The following is a 14,200-nucleotide window of genomic DNA, read 5'->3' as shown; positions in this document are numbered from 1 at the left end:
TGCACAGGACCAGGCAGGATCTCCCTAATGCTTTTGAACTGGCCCCAAATCACTGGCTGCAGAGTCAGAAAACATAGCTCCATCCCCCTATCTATGACTTTTCCTCTAGCTGGTGCTTGTTTTGAGTCCAGGCAATGAAGGTGAGAGTATTGTCAGTACCAACAGTGATAGCAGAAACAATAAAAATTATCTCAACACACAGACTGGGGTGCCAGGGTGATACTAGACAGACAGCCAGCAAATAATTACTGTTCTGATCAGGTCCTGCTTTGGGATACAACATTGTCCTGGCTCAAACACGCCTCTCTCTTTGCCTGATAGATTTGCTAGTAGTAATTGCTTACACCTGTGCAGTGCTTGAGCTCATGGGACTGCTCCAGGCTGTCTGCTGCATCTTTCAGGGTAACACTGCAGGACCGAGCCCTGCAGATATAGAAAACACTTGTTTGAAATTCAAGCTAACTCCAGAGCAAGTATTTCTCTCCACAAGGCTTACATGGCTCTTTACACCTAAATTCTTCACCATCCTCAGAGCAGCCAAGTGAGTCAGGAGTGTCTTCATTCTGCTTACAGATGGGCAGCAGGCAAACCATAGCCCTGAACCCTAAATGCCTGAAACCAAGTGAAGTGCCTGCAGATCCAGGAGGCTTTGGACTTGGGTCTTCTGTCATCTGTGCTGGTGCTTCTCCTCCTCCACAAATGCACCACACACTCAGGGAGCTCTGTGTGTGCTGGTGTGGGGCTACCCAGGCGTGAGGAGTTATTGACTCTGCAGGCACAGGATACAGATGGAGCACTCAGCCCTCAGGCTGCCCTGGAAAGGGAGAAGTCTCCCTTGCCCCATCCTTACCAGCCATGTGTTCTTGAGTCCTTCTTTTTGCCATCTCTGCACTCTCTTCACTCACACTGAGTGAAGAGCTCTCTGCTGGGTTTGCCAGTGGGTGCTCAGGCCAGCAGAAGGCAGGGAGCTGGGCTGAGACCCTGCAGCTCAGAGGCAAGGGAGGAAAGCAGAGTGGTGGGGTAGGACCACACTGCTGGCACCAATGACTCCCTGGGCAAGGCAGGTCAGCAAAGCTCCCAGGCTTGCCACAGAATTCCTCAGAAACTGGAACATTAAGTAAGAGTCTGCCTGGAGTCCTATGTTTCAGAGGAATGATGAAATTTTCCTTGCACACACCTATTTCTACTGAAGGCAAGAGTTAGTCCTGATTCAGAGCAGCTCTTATCACTGCAAGACAATGTTTTAATAGGAATTTCCTTACAATTTGTTCCCAGAGCCAGGCTCAGGCCAGCTTTGAAAGATGATGATATCAAGACCACAGTTCAGAGCAGATGAAAATTGCTCTTACAGAATTGCACTCGGCATGAACCTTTTTCCAAAGAAGACATATCAGGTGTTTTGAAATAAGTTAAAAACATTAATTACAGCTGTAGCAGTAGTTCAAAATGTGACAGGCCTTTTAGAACTTGTTGCCATAGATCACAATGTCAATATTGCAAAAGAGTAGTTTGTTTCCATCATAATCAAGCTGTCTAGCACTGAATAATGGACTACTGGAGGCTGCCTCTTTATCTTGGCATACACAGAGCTCAGCAGTGTGTGTCAACACCAAGAACACTTGAAGGATTGCATTGCTTTATCTGCTTGGACCCAAAAATACAAGGGCTTTGGAGGGGATTCAAACTGTTTTGTAAAGTACCTACTCTAAGCCAGCTTACCCCCTTCTAATATGGACAAACTTGCTTATCTGTGTCCTGGTGTTCAGAACTTAGCCCTCCCTTTCCTCCTATTATTCACCTGGGTAATGAAATCTGTGCTGTGCAAAAGGGGCAGTGACACACAGTGCACACGAACTTGCAGAGGTTTCCATTGGTGCACTTTTACCCAAATTATTTCAGTGTTACATAAATGGTGTCAGCCCTCAGCCCCTCTGAGCAGTGGCTTCAGCTAAGCTGTGCCAGGTGCCATACAAACAGCTCAGAGCTTGGAAAAATACATAATATATTAAGGGTGGGACAGATCCAAATATATACACTTAAATCAACTTGTTCATGCATGACTGAAGTGCAGTAACAGCTCCATGAAGCAGCCAGTGTTGAGCTCGGTGTCCCTGAGCCTGCAGCACCTTGACTCCCTTCTGGGCCATAACTTGGCTGTTCCTACTGATTTTAAAGAAGGCATACCTATGGAAATGATAGGGCAAATACAGCACAGAGAGTCCCAGAACTCACCATAGTCTTGCCCTGTTTAGTTCACTTAAGCATTTCTCACAGAACAGATGGCACATTAACTGCAGGGCAAGCTCCGCTCCCTTCCTGCTACAGCAGAGATGTGCAAGTAAAGCAGTGGATCTGCTAATCTCTTCCATGATGAGATTTAGATAAAGGCTTGTTTGGGACTCCCCTGTGACATGGGTAATTTTGATTTACATCTCTTGGACAAATGGGAGCTAAAACAGTGATTACAACATCCATGACTTCCCACAGGAGATTCTTTCAGGACATTTGAGTTGTTATCTTTTTGCAGAACTAATAGAAGTTCAGAAAAAAAAAATGCTGATAAAACCTAAACACACACTCTTCCTTCTTTCCATGGAATTCAACTGCAAAACAACTTATAATGTAGCTAATAAAAAATGGAAAATTTCCTCTCAGAGTCATAGCTTTTCCTCTCAAGAGCAATTGAGGCGATTTCCTATGAAAGCCTGTTTCTGCCCAGTGCCAGTAGCAGTGTTTTTCTTCCCAGGATAGGTGGCTGCACATATTTGTGGAGACCACCTGTGCACACACTGCTGGATGTGCCATAACACCCAGCCTAGGATGGCAAAGATGTCCCTCCCCACAAGCATGGGTCTGCTCCTAACACCAGTAACTCTGCCCCCATGATCCTTGGGGCTCCCATTGGCAGTGAAATCTCTTCCATGTCTGAGATTTATTTTTTCCTGCTGGATGTTTCTCATGTGGCTTTAATTCTGTTTGTGGAGGCAGCTGCATGCACAGATCAGAGGAACTGGCTGGGCGCAGAGTCAGCTTCCCACAACTTATCTCTGGTTGACTGGGGCAGGTGGGGAAGGGAGGATGTGGGCTCCATCCGTCCCAAAACCTGTGGGATGGCTCAGGATTGTTACTGTAGTGATGATATCTTCTTGCAGAGAAGACCAGAAGAATGTGGTGGGTGCAACCTGGGACACATTCCCACACCGCCTCTGTATATTTACACTCATTCAGCTCCAACATCCCATTAAGCTTGATGGAAGCAATTAAAAAAAGCAGCAGTAGCTGGTCTTGTTCATTTGTGAAAACCAACTAGTGAGATTCTGTTACAGATGAGCAGTCAAATTTGAAGCTGACTGGTGAATTTAGGCTCCCAGGGTAATTCTGGCTTTTGGAAAAGTTGTGTGTGTGTAGGTCAGTGTAACAGAGCCCAGCCCAGCACAGGGAGCCTTCCAGCAGGGCCAAGTTTAACTAGAGGGGAGAATGGGGATCTGTTCTGACTAGGACCATCAGGAAAAAAAGTGTGTTTATGCAAGCATGCATGTGTGTAGGTGGCACACACACACGCTGGACTGTTTGCAAAGGCCAGTGCCAGAACCTTAGACGTGATTCCATCATCTGCTTGAAAAAGACTTCTAGCGGTATCATGAGAGTAATGAAAGCTTGGAACTGCTGCCATTTGTGGGGCAATTTCTGTTATTTTTGTGTGGAGATCCCACTGGGAAAAGGTTAAGTCCATTTGTTTGTTGTAACAACACAGGAAGGGAAGAGGTTTTCCTTTTATCCTGCTAGAACAGCTACCTTTGGCATCATATCCCTTTTCTCATCTGGTGGAGATCCATATTCAAACCAACAGAGCTTGTCCATAGCTACCATTCGGTAAACAGTAACGAGCTACAGCCAGCTTTTATCTAGATTGAATTAAGCAGGCAGCAGATTGGAGATGTAACATGTTCACCTTTCCTTTTGCTGGAAAGGGATGGATTGGACCCCACTGGGAGAGGGCCTCCCTTGATTCTGAAGCTTGTGACGGCAGCTGATTGAATAGGAAGGCCTTGAGTTACAAAAAAATATCCTAAATGTGGTTGACAAGCCTCTGACAAAACCAGTGGTGAACCCCTGCTTCAATTGGGTGCTCACATCAGTTCTAATCCAGAAATGACCACAATCTCTGCAGACTTGCACTCTTTGAAAATGCCATCAGATTTTCCGACCTGGAAGTGCCCTGAGGCAATCCTTGGCTATTGACTCTGGACTTCCAGCAGCCACCGAAACTTAAACTGAGTCCTTTCTTCTTTTGGATAAACAATCCACCCTTTGCCTCCCTGTTCCCATCCAACAGAACACTCACTCTTGTAAATGAAAGCAAGCTAATTTACTGATCTCAACTGCTCTTTTCCCAACATGATATTCAATGCTGTGAGTCACCAAAAAAGGCTCTCCCCTTTTCCATTAAGGTCAGCAGAAGCTTTAGCAGGGAGTAGGTGCCTGGTCATAGATCCAGGCTGAGCTGGCAGCACCAGCAGCAGTGTCCAGGTAGAGGAAGATTTTTCTGCATCTGCCTCTGCCACAGATACAGCACCATAATGCCAGGGGAGGTCAGATAAGCAAGATAAGTTGCATTGCCTGAACCTTCTTTTTTAACAACTCTTTTTGGATGCAAATAATTCAGTTTAATACAGGTAGGTGCTGCCCCAGGCCTAAACATAATTTGGGTGACAAATGAGGAATGGCTTAGGGGCAGGGAGCAGTAACCTAACTTTAGAAACAGTTTAATCTCTCTCTTAAAGCTGCAACAATGAGGACTTTTCTTTGTGTTTCTGTCCCCAAACAAACTTCTTTTGTTCTGGTGCAGTTTCTCCTCCGCTGGAATTTGCTGTCCCAACTGCCTCACTCCAGTCATGCTCAGGCTTGCTCCAATGCCAGCAGTGTCTCAGAATTAAACCTGAAGGATCCCTTCTCCCCCCTATGCCTGTGTCCAGCCATCCAAATAGAAGCCAGGAAGCCCTTTCCTGCAACAGTGTTGGCCCAACAGCAGTGCTTGAAGAGCAGGGATGGAGGGATGGCACCTGCTGGAGCCCAGCCTTTGGGTTCAGATACTGAGTCATTCAGATGTCCAGAGTGGTGGTTGACTCACCAGGAGCATGTGAGGTTGTCCTGAGTCCCTGATGAGTGTTTTCACACCCAGACACTCCTCAGCTGGAGTGGAGGACAGGAAGCCACTCAGAGAAGCCACCACCTCAAGATTAGGGCATTGCCTTGGGGGACAGTTGCAGCCTCCAAACTGACCAGAGCAGGAACATGAATGAAATCTCCCCTCTTTCAGATGGATATGCCAAAGGTCAGCACCAGCAAGGCTGCCTTTGTTCAAGGTGGCCCTGGTTTTGGCTTTGAGCCTATCTAGGGCAGAGGATGGGGAAATGCACATCAGCTCTTCAGGGAGTCCAGCCTGAACTGCTCCCTTTAAGGAGCTCAGCTCCTGACACCTTGGCACAGCTTGGTGAAAGCTTGGGATCCTGATGGGTACGAGGACAATCCTGAGTGAGGAACTACAGGCTAGGAGCCCGTCCCGTTCCCAGCTGACACCAGTGGATCAGCAGTCTTGGTGCCTGACTCAGCCCAGCTCTCCCATTCAACCTTACTGAGGAGCAGCTTCTAAATCATGGTGTGACTTCAGAGTCAGGTGAATCAGACACTTGATCAAGAGTCGCTCTGGAATTTATGGATTTGAGTGCAAGCTTCACTGTGGCCATATGCCGAGGTCATTGTCTGAAGGACACTGTCAAAATACAAAGTCAGTCAGATGCCTGCTGCAAGAACCCCCCTCCATTTCATTGCTGCTCATGGAGCTGTGCAGCCATTTCTTCACACAGAATCAGAGCAGTCTGAAATCTTCTGTGACATCCTTAACTCTTATCATGTTCCTCTACACACAATTGCAACAGGTAGGATCAAGGCTAGAGTGAAAAAGCAGCCCATGTTCAGTGAGGGATTCTCACTGGTAATGTCCAAGCCATGTTGCTCAAAGGGCCAGTGTGAAGTTGGGACCTGGAATCATTGGAGAGAGCAAAGTTTTACCTGGAGAGGCTGTTTCCACCTGCATCTGCCTGTGTGATACCTACTCTGAAGTTGTAAGTGGTGGAGCAGGAAGGGACCCACTCTGTCCCTGATGGAGTCTGTATTTACACCCTCACCTGAGCTTCTTGCTGTATCCTGGTTTGTGCTTTGGCCTGTGCCTTGTGGGAGCAAATCTTAGGTTTCAGGAAGCGTCTCATTAAATTTTCCGTATTTTGAAACTGAGTGAATCACTCTCACCAAACCAGCCACTGTTTTGTCCTTGCTTTGGGCACTGAGACAAGCACAGGACTCACCCCTGCCCCACCACTGGCCCCAGAATTCTGGGGAGTTGGGGGTCCAGGCAGCGGCAAACACTCGTCACCTTCCCTCTCAAAAAATGTCCCTCTGTGGCTTTTAGACACAAACATGAATGTACATGAAAGGGCAGTGGGTGGGGGCTTGTGCTGAATAATAAGCAGCAGCCAAACGAGTCGAGCAGGTCTGTGGAAGCAATTCAGGCAAGCCAAAAAGATCGGTAAGGTGAGATGTAATTATAATCCCTCTGAGCTGGGACACTAGGAGGAGCCGAGGCACCCAGGACACAAACATCAGCCGTGCAGCCCTGCTACACCAGGGGGAACTGGGCCTGAGTAACAACTTGTTTACAGCTTCATCCTGGCTCAGCCAGCCCCACAATGATGTAACTCTGAGCACCTTATACCTTGGGCAGGACAAAATTATTTGGGGTGTAAGAGGAGATAGGGAAGAGGCACACAGGTACTCAGGTCAAATTTTCTTTTTTCCTTTCATGTGTCCTATCCTAGAAATATTTAACTGAATTTAATTTACTCAGGATTTTCCCCCTGTTTTCTACTGTGTGTCATGTGTTTTGCTGGTGTGTCCATGATGGAGGAACTGCAGAGCAATAGCTCACATCCAACAACAGTAAAATGAAAGTTCAGAGCCCAAGCAAATGCTCTCCAAACCTCTATTACCCTATTAGATAATAAAGAAACCAAAAGGTACCTTGGTTATCACCAGAAAATAGCCTGTGGGAGCATCCTGCTCATTCAGCTATCCCTAACTCGTTTCCTTTCTTTAACTGTATGAGGTTTCCAGTCTCAGTTGTCCAATGGCACAACATGAAAGGGTGAAAGGGTGGCCCTTGGGAGCCAAGTGCCCAAACAGAAGCTGAAAGAAACCAGTTACAGCCAAAGACAAAGCTTAACCTAATGAGCATCATCAACAGAGAAAAATATGAAAGCAGGAGAGTTTCAAATTGTCCTGTCACTTCAGATAAGATCTGACTTTCTACACGTAAAAATGGAAGTAAAATTAAAGGGAGTGGGGGTGAGAAAGAAGCTGGGGAAGTGCTGAAAGCTTTCAGACTTTGTTCTTTCATCACAAAAAAGAAAAAGAGGGACACGTTTTCCCCTTTGTAAGTTGTATTTAAGAGCTAGACCCTTCTTCATTTCGAGCCAAGGGAATTTTTGCTTTTGAGTTTGAAAAAAGCAGAATCAGGGTCATGATTTTTAAAAAGCTTAAATCCCAGGCGTGTTTTAGAAACAGATTCAAAAGCACATGCTCACTGCAATTATCTATGCCTGCGGTGTTTTCAGACATGTGGACTTCAGGGAAACAATAGCCAGCCCTGTTATCAGCACAAAGGAGGATCAGTTTGGAATTACCATACCTGTAACGTAGGCAGCCCTCAGCTCTGAGGGCTTCTATTCCCACTGTTGTTCAGCTGTGAATTTACTTACAACATTCCTGGAAAAAAAAAAAAAAAGAAAAAAAAAAAAAGAAGCAAGAAGGGCATTCCTGGCTGAAGTGTGGAGCAACTGAGAGCCGGCACCCTCTAAGCAATAGCTCTCAGCACAGGTCTTGCCTAAAAGCAGGGGGATATTCTGCCACTCGAAACTGATGGTTTTTGAAGCAGGAAAAAAAAATCAGAGAGTGAGGATGTCTGAACACAGGGGTGCACCTCTCCAATGCAGGCACTGCACAAGGGTAAAGAGGTGAGAGATGTGTCCCTCGCTGGAACACTCCCCTGTACAGGAGCCATGACTCCTTCCATCCATTTAAAGCAAAGGACCATGTGAAATATTGCAGCTCCAGAAAATGCAGAAAACGGTTTAATAGAAAGGTTTGGTGCTGATGGCAAATATCCAGATGCTACCCGGTGTGATCACTCAGAGGCCCACACACCTTGGGTAGCCGGGCTGGGCTGGGCAGGTCTGTCTCTTGGAAATCTTAAGCTTGTTATTTAGGTTAACTGCACGCGACTTTTTTATGTATTTGAGTTTAAAACTCCCAGGGATAATATTGCTGAATCTCGGAAAGCTGGGTGGGAATCAAGCATGGGAAGTCAAGCCTTAAGGACTTGAGCTGGGGAAAAAAAAGCGATGGTGAGTTTTAGCAGGTCCTGAGCAGCTCCAGAGGAAGTGGTCCCTGTGTGGTGTTTGCATTGCAAACTATGCTGAGCAGGCAGTGACGTTGCCTAACCAAAGTACCAGAAACATCTTAAAAACATCTTAGAAATCCTGGGTCTCTGTGTCAGGGGCTACAAATCCTCGGTGGCTGGGTCCTGGGTCTCAGCGCAGCCGAGGAACAGGGGGACAGGACCCGCACCCCGGTATCTGCAGCAGCCATCTCGGCTCCTTCCATAATCGATGGGGAGAAACTGGGAGGAAAGCGTGATTCATCCCATCTGCCGGCGCCCCGCCCGGCTGCAGCGGCTCGCAGCCCTCCTGCCCGGGCTGTGCTGTGCCCCGCTGTGCCGCACTGCCCCGCCGGCCACCGCACCGCCACCTGTCCCCTGCTGCTGGCCCGGGCACAGCGCTGCCATCGCCCTGCCGCCAGCTTGTGCTGAGAGCCGCGGTGTCGAGCAGCATCCCCAAGGCAGCATCCCCAAAGAGGCCCCCCCAAAGCAGCACCCCGCCTCCTGCAGCGGTGATCCCTTGCTGGCACTTGGGAACAGGAGCAAGTTTGTGTCACCCTTATCTGCCAGATCTCAGCTGTGCATTTCATTTCCCCGTGTGCTGAAACCTGCACCGGGTGTGATTCATGTGCCATTACCCTGGGTAAGCCCCGTGGTGGCGATTAGCAATCACTTATATAAACCGGGTTTCCAGGGTACCGAGCACCTGTGAACGATGTTAAATCGTAGGCAGAGCGCTCGGGAAGCTTCTGGACCTTTCTGGTCTTTGGCAGGGGCACCCATGGACTCCCCCCTGCCCCAGGCTAGCTGAAATTATGATGCTGCATGGCTGGGAGCCAAGGCAACAGCCCTGCCAGAGGGCTTTCCCCAGCACGGGGAACAGATACCCAAACCTCCCTGGCAGGCTTACATGGAGGGAGAAAAAGCCAGCAAGAGAGAGGCTGCGGTGGGGAGGAGGTAGAGCGGGGTGATCCTGGAAGGGAGGGTTGGTTTGGAGAGGGGGAAGTGCTTGGAGGCTTGGCTGAGAAGGGGAGGCTGGTGGAGGTGTAAGGTGAGAAGGTGACAGTGGAATGTGGGGACTCTGAGAGCAGCCTTGCTGGAGTGATGGGATGGAGCTGGGAGAAAACCAGTGGAGGAAGGGCAATGAGGCAGATTGTCTTCCAGCTTTCTGTTGCAAATGAGCAGAGGTGGTAGAGGCTCTGAGGATAGATAGGGAGATTCAGCTAATCTCTATCAAATTAACCATTCTTTAAAGACTTGCTGAGCAGGCAGCACATCCGTGGGGGATACCGGTGCCAGTCCTGATCCTTATGCCCCTGTGCCCATGGAAATGCACTGCTCACCACTAATGCAGCATATGCAGAGCCTGAGTGAGTCCCAGCTGGGGGCTGAGTGTGCCCCCTGCCACCCTCACACCCCCGGCTCGCTGGCAGGGCCACACTGAGCCTTTGATGAAGCTGGATTAAGGGATCTGGGAGAACTGGTCCTGCAGGGAGCTGGGCAAAGCCCACCTGACATCCTGTGCCCAGCTCTGCCATGCACTGGTTAAAGTCAGCTCTATTCTCAGCCAGAAAAACCCTCTGATAAGTAGTAAGGCAGCCAGCTGCATATTTACCTTCCAAGGCTGGCCAGCACTGACATGCTTTGCAGAGCCAGCCCCAGCTCCAGTGAGAGGGGGAGTGCCCGGGAATGCTGCACAGGGAAGTGGGAGGATTTATAGCCGTTTGCCATGGGGGTCACCTGAGCCGAGGGGGCCTCCCAGGTCCTTCTCTCTTGCCAAGAACGACTTTCCTTGCTTGGCCTCCCAGATAGTTGGATCGAGCAGCCCCTTCCCGGGGAGTGGGGTCACTTTGGAGCAGCTGAGCCTGGGAAATGAAGCCGTGGGTAGGGCTCCATCCCATCGGGAGCAGCATCCTGCTGCTGGCACCAGGAGATGGCTCTGAGAACTGTGGGGAGCTCGGCAGAGACATGAACTGGGCTGCAGACATTGTTCTGTATTGCTGAGCATTTTTTTTCTCTTTTGCCAGCTGACCATCTCTTTGTACACCCCCACCCTTCCGGGCTGCCCTGACACCAAATAATAGCAAAAAAATAAATATTTCCCGGGTAAAATGGGGCCAATGCCTCACCCAGAAAGGGTGCATAGGGATGGAGTTTCTTTTCAAAGTGCAATGGCTTAGAGAGACTTGCTTTACCAGCTAGCAGAGCATTCTACAGGGGCTGTAGCACCCCAGTGTTCCTCCCCTGGTGGACTAACACAAATGTAGGTACAGCTGAACTCCCCCAGCTCTGCTCACTTGCTGCGTTGTCAGGGCTTTTTTCCTTTGTTACCAAGAATGCAGGAACCTGCTGCTCCTGGATGGCTCTGAGCTGAGTTTCCCTTTTAGCCCTGCCACTTCCCAAGCGGAGCAGAGAGTGCAGCCAGCCGAGCTGCCAGAGAACTGCAGCGGTCAGGGAGGCACCTGGCAGAGGCACTGAGAGCCCTGCAGAGCCCGGAGCAGCTGCCTTGCACAGGGAACTGCCCTGGGGCACCAAAGGGAGATGTGCAGGGAGTCCCGGGTTCCCCCGGGGCAAGATCCAGCTGGAGGACACGGGGACATTGTTCTGGCCACTGCTCCAGGGGAGGCTGTGTGCAAGGAGGGCTCATAGGAACAGTTTTCCCCAAAACTGGAGGAGGTCACAGAGTGTTTTGAGTGACAATAGGTGACATGTAGCCTTCCCCTCTGAGAGGAGTTCTTGCAGGAAAAGGCAGAAATCTGAGCAAGGTCTAGCAGGATTTCCTAAAGCCAGGCCCTGGGGACAGGGTCAGTGAATATTGAATATTTATGCTAATTGAAAAGCCTGGCAAGGTGAAGGCTGGCTCTGCAGATTCATAGTATGGTAGTCCCACTCCCTGTCTTAAACTGTGCTGAACACCATTTTCAACTTATTTTCCCAGCAAATGCCCTGACAAGGTTGAGGTGCTTCTGCTGTTGGCAGGGCACTTTTGTCTAATCCCCATCTCTCAGATTTCTCACCCTTGTTAGGAAACCAGTTGCAGAGCACCTCTAAACCCGATTATTTCTCAGCGTGGTGAGCCTCCACCTTCCTGAGACAAAGTCTGACCAGGTGAGAGACTCTGTGTCCCTCTCCAGCCCTGCCTGGCTGCCTGCCTCACCCACCGCGCACGCACGGGGCTTTGCAGGCAGGGGATGCTGCTGCTGCTGCTGCTCCTCGGGACCTGCTCTTGCAGCTCCATCTGCAGGTGCTCACACAGGCTGTGCCTGCACTGAGCCGCTCCCCAGAGCCTGGATTTCCAACCAGACTACTTTGCTCACGCTGGGCTTGCACAGTCTGTTGCTGTCTGTCCCTTTCCATCGGGCTCCTGCCCTTCATTGCGACAGCGGGGTGCCGCTCCTGCTGGCTGCCCCACTGTCTGCCTCTGCACTTGGTGTGTTGTCATGCATTGCCTCCAAACTCTTTGAACCAGTCTGTAAGGTCCTTCTTATCCTCCTCCAGATCTTCCCTGAGATGATTTCTCTAGGACAATGATGGGAAATTCATTGTCTAGCTATGAGGAGAGGAAGGGTGTGGGAGGAATCTTTATCTCCCATCCCTGCTGGGGCATTGGCTCCTGATGTGATGTGACCCATTTGCTGAAAACCACATTTTCAAACTGTCCAGCAGTTTTTCTGCTCGCTGCTGCATGAGAGCAGGATCACAAATCCACAGCAGCAAGTCCTGGGAAGATGGTCCAGGCAGTGTGCAAGGCTGCTGTGCCCATCTGCCCTTGTTGCCCTGTGTCACAGGCAGCTGTCCCTGGGCAAGGCAGGAAGGGCTGTTTGGCCTCAGTGCAAAGTCCAGCAGCAGTTAAAGCAGAGCCCGTAACAACATTTCATCATCCCAGTGTCTCTCTTCACTCAGGGCTCCCCAGGGCACACAGGGCACTGTGGCAGCCTGTCCCAGCTTTGGGCAGCCTCTTGCTGCTCCTTTGGCTGCAGCTGTTGTGATGGGGCTCTGGCACAGCTTTGAAACCACAGTCACAGGGTTTCTGCATCAATCCAGTGGTGGACAGTCAGGTTAGGATCTACTAGAAGAGGATATGAGGGCTGAGAAGGCCTTAAACACAAAAAACATCTCCAGATCAAACTGATACCTCAGGAGCAGTGCTGACTGAGGTGGGGCCTTTGGTCTCGCATTACTGATAGCATAAATCCTACAAAACCTAGTGTGGAGTGTACACAGGCAATCCATGTCCTGTTGGCTGTGCTTTGTGAAAGACCTGCTCTGAGATGTTTGTGGGCAGAACTTGGCAAACTCTACACAAGTGGGAATGCTGAGATATTGGAGCAGACTTTGGGTTTACTTTCCAGGAAGAAGAAGGATCCTCTGCCCAGGGCTGACTCACTGTCGAGTAGGATTTCAGGAAGCTGCTGTACAAGATGATAAAATAAAGAGCATCACCAGCCTACAAGGCTTTTAACTTGACAATTTTCCTTGATACGTGAAAACAAAATGAGCTGGAGGTGGTCAGTCCATCAGGTTTCCAACTCTGTTTAAGGCAAAGTGTTCAGCCTGCTCATGGAATGTGTGTTGTTCCTTTAACCTCAGAAATCATGAACACAGGCCCTCCTGTCAGCCAGATAAGTAGTTTGCAGCCTGTCTCTTGTGCCCACGTGCATGGGCCTTGCTCATCCACCTGTCTGGAGAAGATGGCAGCAAGGGCAGCCTAGAGTCTGGGAACTGCTGGCTCTGAATTTTGGGCTTGGAGAAATTCTGCTACTTGTGATCTATAAAATGGGGGGTAATTATGCCTTACCAAAATTTAGTTAGAGTGGCTACAGGGTTAACTAGTTAATCCTGCAAAATGCTGTAGGTATCTGAAGTGTGATGGTTATATTACTGCCTTTCACACAGGCAAGCAGTGTTCACTTCACCTGAGAATTTAAAGCAGACTGCTCTCATTAAGACTCCTAGAAGCATTTTTGTAACCTCTTGCGTATGTGACCTTGTCAGGACTGACATGCCCAGTCTGTGTGAAATAAGCTCTTGTGATCCCATTCATTTTTCTAGCAGGCAAGAGCAGTTCTTTCGTCAGCTCACTGGTCTGATGCAGAGACCAACGCCTGGGATTTCAGGTCCCTGGACCAAGTCTGGTGCCTTTTTTGGCACAGCCAGGCTGGTGTTGGACTGGTGTCACCTGCAGGTTTGCAAGCTCTCCATCCTGCACATAAAGAGCATCACTTACACATTCCCACATGGTAAATCCTGGCAGCCCTGTCAGAAGCAGAGCCTGCCTCAAGCATTTCAGAGCTAGGAGTGATGCCTTGTGGAGCTGCCTAGAACAGAAGCTAGGCAGCGTTAAAGGAATAAAGCAGGTATTTATGAAAAAGGCCTTCAAAGGATACACCTTGGGCAGTACAAGAGCCCAGTTGTGGCTCCACCCAAGATGAACTCCAAGTCATGACTTTTTGCACTTTTATAAGTTCTGGTCCATTTACATATTGGGGTTAATTGTCCAACTACAGCTTCAGGTTATGAAGTCCCATCCTCCGAGTTTGCTCTCCTCAATTTGCTGTTGTTTGTACCTTTTGAGCCTGAAGTTGCAACGGTGTCCCTGGTTCTCAGGCTGGGAAAGGATTGTTTTGTCTGACTGAACTGTGAGGAGATACATATATGTACATATATGTACATTTACATATATATATATATATATATATATATATATAT

This window comes from Serinus canaria, chromosome 9 (assembly GCF_022539315.1).
Source record: "Serinus canaria isolate serCan28SL12 chromosome 9, serCan2020, whole genome shotgun sequence".
NCBI classification, from domain to species: Eukaryota; Metazoa; Chordata; class Aves; order Passeriformes; family Fringillidae; genus Serinus; species Serinus canaria.
The sequence above is the reverse complement of the archived record's forward strand: the minus strand, read 5'-3'. Positions refer to the sequence as shown.